Source organism: Gopherus evgoodei, chromosome 6 (assembly GCF_007399415.2).
Source record: "Gopherus evgoodei ecotype Sinaloan lineage chromosome 6, rGopEvg1_v1.p, whole genome shotgun sequence".
In the NCBI taxonomy this organism is placed as follows: domain Eukaryota; kingdom Metazoa; phylum Chordata; order Testudines; family Testudinidae; genus Gopherus; species Gopherus evgoodei.
The window spans coordinates 65,934,712-65,939,283 of NC_044327.1; positions in this window are offsets into that span (position 1 = coordinate 65,934,712).

Here is a 4,572-nt window from a genome sequence, read left to right on the forward strand (position 1 = left end):
TATTTAAAAAATTCTTTGATAATTTCATTAAGCTGCTAAGTCCATCAGTATCTATTTCCATTATTATTATTAAGTAATAATCTTAAATATGTGACCTCTCAAAATAATAGAAATGTTACTCTGGTTTTAATATGCATTTGATGTTGAATAAATGAATAGGGCCAAATTCATACATGACTTACATGGTGATGTAAATTACAGTTTGAGTGGGTGTTTTTTTTTAATCAAACAGGTATAAATGAGTGTAGGTGGTAAAGTAGTGATCTTTGAAACTATTTGACATTCGGTCTGTGTGCAGAGTGAGTGATTTTTATGTTAAAGGAGCAGTAGGAGGATGTAACAGGAAAAGTAACTAACAGGACAAAGGAGGATAAAGCAGGCTTGTTCTCCATCCCTTAATTTATGGTATGCTCTCTTGTTAAATCAGACTTTCTTTAGTCTCTAAAATTTCCCTTGTGGACACTGAACTATACCAGGTCCTTGGTCAGTTAGCTCCAAAAGCAGCAAGTCACAATCAGCAGTGCATTTTCAAAGAATTACTGAAGGTGCGTTTCCACTACATGTCCTCAGTCACCAAGAAATGTAATCTTCTTTAAATAGTCTTTCTGGAGCAATTTTTGGCTGTTGCAGGGCCAAAGTCTAGAAGGTGTTGATGCACATGTTTGGAAAAGAGCAGGAGCACGGTATGGGTGTTAGTCATTCCAATTTCTTTTCCTTAAGGATGTCCTAGAGCCACCACTCTGTTGGATCTCCATCAGTGACATTGTGAAAGGGCATAACATGATGTGAAGGCGGAGGGAAATAGGGTTGGTGTGTATATATATGGCACACATACACACTGGAACCTTTGGGGTCACAAACAGAATCTGATACAATTTAAGAGAAACTGATAACCTTCTGTAGTTTTTACCCAGCAGTTTACAGAATTTCACCCAGAATTATTTTCCTTCTGTGGAAGGTCCCAAAAGCATTACCAAAGAGATCTCAATTCTTTAAAAACCTGTATCTTATTCAATAACTTACTATAGAACCCTAACAATTTCATTCTTGTTAAATTCTGTAGAACTTTCCATAAGGTGAGAGCGTGGCTGGAGAAGTCTCTATAAATCATGAGAGGTGTCTTTGATCAGGATGTGATCCTAATTGTTCTGACTTATATCACAGTAGTGTCTGTGGCCCAATTGAGAAGGGGCTAAAGGGGTGTATCAAATGGCCAATCAGTACAGGATAGGGGACCAGAATAAAAACTAAAAAGCAGTCTAATGTTATGACCAATAGCTGCTGAGATTGCATCTTGCTCTTTGTGCCTGCTAGCTTGAAACTTTCTCTAGATCCCAGGGCTGCCTGCTCCCCAGAATTTTTCTTCCCCAAGCGCACATGGCTAGGGGAAGAAAGGTGTGCCACATAGCATGTGATGAATGATGCTATAGGCGTTCATTTGCAGGAAATTCATGTACACAGTTGCTTTAGCCAAATGCCAATAAAGCCATATTACTGTTATGGTTATCATATCCTTTGGTGTCTCCATTCTTTTGCTGCTGCCCCCCAGCAAAGAACACAATTGGAGTGATTAATGGAACATCATCTTCTATACAAAATGATACATACAGTATATTTAAGGTACCCTAGGGACAAATTCTGCTTTACTCCAAATTTACACTCACTTCAGTGGAGTTCCTTGGATTTACAGTGTTGTAACTGAGAACAGACTCCGGCTCTTCTGTCTCTGAGGCAAGACTTCCAGAAGTTCAATTTCAATGTTATACTAATGAAACACGTCACATGAATATCATGTCATGGCATGGTAAACTTCTTTCCTTAATACAACAGAAATGTATACATTTATGTTCTGACAGGTGTATCAGCCAAGGTTAACAATTTGGGTCAGCCAGGAACTCTTCCCAACTAGCCAAGGGGATGGAGGATTTCCTAAGGTAAGGCTATTTCCATAATTGTCCTTTACTCATTTTCTCTCATATAAAGATGCACAATTTACTAAGCTTGCAAGCTCTACAAATATGGGACTGTGAAAGTTCATTAGTAAGGCTATGTTTATGTCACAGAAGCTATGACTTCCAGAGACCTCCCTGACATTTTCTGCTTCAGCCCCGGGGTGTGCGGGACTGGAGCTGGCAGCCAGTGGGGTCCCAGCAGGGTTCCAATGATAGGCGACAGCCATCTCAGCCAGAAGGTTTCCAGCAACAGGTCACAGCCTCCTGTGGGGATGGTAGTGAGACACAGAGAGAACCCTGCAGCTCCCAGCCAACAAGTGGCAGGGGAAACCATGGAGCCGCAGCAGCAAAAGTCACAGACAGATCATGGCTTCCGTGAATTTTTGCTTATTACCCAGGACCTGTGCATAACTTTTACTAAAAATAACCATGACAAAATCTTAGCCTTATTTATTAGATGATTTAAACCAAAGGTTCTCAGTCAGGGTGGGATGGGGCATAGTGATAGCATGCAAAAAGCATTCTAATAATTCAGTAGTTATAATAAAATTGCAGGGAAGGAGGGTCCAAATGCCAGGTTGCAACACCACTCACTCAGATTTGGCCCAACTGCCCCTCCATCATGACAAAAGGGCAGCCAGGTCAAATTTGAGTGAGTAGTGTTGCAACCTGGCACATGGGGTCACAACATCACTCAAATTTGGCTCTCTCACTATTGGAGGGGGTAGGGCTCCATGGAAAAAAATAACGCTAAGATGGGGGATGATTAAAAAAAGGTTGCGCAACTCTTACAGTTTTATTGTGAGTCATGATATTGAATGTTTTTCTTAAAGCCCCAACTCTGAGTCAGGTAATTGCATGAGAATCTCAGCTTTCATTTAAAAATAAAAAGGTTTTACCCCTCATCGTTGCAGAGAATAGCTTGAAAACCAGAAGGCAAGTAAAAAACCCAAAATTTATTAAAGTCTCATGTTTTTTAAGCTAATCTCATGAGGTATTTTTAATGCTTGATGTTGGAATAGCAAATTATTAAAAGAAAGATTCAACTATCTGAAGTGGTTATAAACTATAATAAAAGAGGAGAAAATTTCTTCTGCATCTGTCAGGGTTTTGCACTCCTGTCTTACCTGCCTTAAATGAAAGTTACATAGTTTGACTAAAGTTGTGTTTGAGAATCAGTAAGTATGTTAAGACAAGTAAGAAAGTGTGGTATATCTGGCAGGATTTAAATGATTTTACTCTGTTACTGGTGCGGTAAACCCATAATTGGATAAGAAATTTGAGTAGCAAAATGAAACAGTTATTCAAAAACCAGAGAACATATTTGTTTCATTCCAAATCTGGCAGTAAAGTTGGCAAGTAAGCAAAATGGAAAACTGTTTAGATTATGTTTGTTACTATCTAGACTGAGAATTCCTGTGAACAAAACTCTGCTGTCCCATCTGGATAATAGCATAATTTCCATACTTTTTTAAGGAAAGTATAAAATTCATTAGACTTCCCTTCCACTTACAAGATTTGCAGACCGTCCTTATGTGTGAGCTTGCATCTTTTTAAATTAAGATATGAGGCAGTGAGCTGGTACAGGGACAGACGTTACCATTACTGGCACTCAAAATACTGTCAAAAGTTCAGCAAGCAAGACAGTAGCAGTGCTAGGTTAAGATGGAGTTGGTATGTGAAGATCTACTTTTTCATAGCTTGGCCACATTTACCTGAAATGAATTTATGCAGTGTTGCTGTAGCCAGGTCAGTGCCAGGATATTAGAGAGACAAGGTGGGTGAAATAACATCTGTTTAAGCTTGAAGGCTTGTCTCTCTCACTAACAGAAGTTTGTCCAATTAAAAAGATATTGCCTCACCCACCTTGTCTCTCAATTAAATGAATTTAGTAGTTTCATAATCTTTAACAGAAAGTCGTTGCAGATCACACAACTGTTGTACTCATATTGTCTTAGTTGCCAGTCTTTGTTGTGAACATTATTGTCTCGAACCTCTATTCACATTTATACAAGTTGGTCCTGCAGCACAAGGTTGAAGCTATGACTAGGTCAATGAAAGAACACCCCTTTCATTGCCTCTGGACTTGTGAATAACTGGAGTTCTTATTCGGTGCCTGCAATCTGGAAACATAGCCTAAAAAAAGTTACCAAAATGGCTTACGGTTTTGGAGATAGACAGAACTATTACATTTGATTTATTTTCCATCTTAACTCTCTTGTGTCCCTGCTTTTCCCCTGGGGTGCATTTGCACTAGCTTTATCTAGAGCTTCTAAAGATATTTTTGTATGCTTGGGGGGAACTATCTCCAAGTTTGTTTTGATAATAAAGTCTCAAAACTAAAGTGAATATTGATATGTACAGCCTGTCTTCCTGCACAGTATGAGATTCAATAGAAACAAAGTATGTTTGGAGTCTAATTCTTGAATCAGGTTTATAAAGTTAGTCAGAGTCATCTTCAATTTAACAGCTTTATGAACTCTTTACTAATCCCAAACAGCCTGAAATAATGAAAGAATAATAATAAAGTGAACAGATTTTTAAACTCATAATTGCAGATAAAAAGACCCTTTCTTTCTCATGGAAGTAGCAAGGATACAGGGCTATATTAAATAGAGAG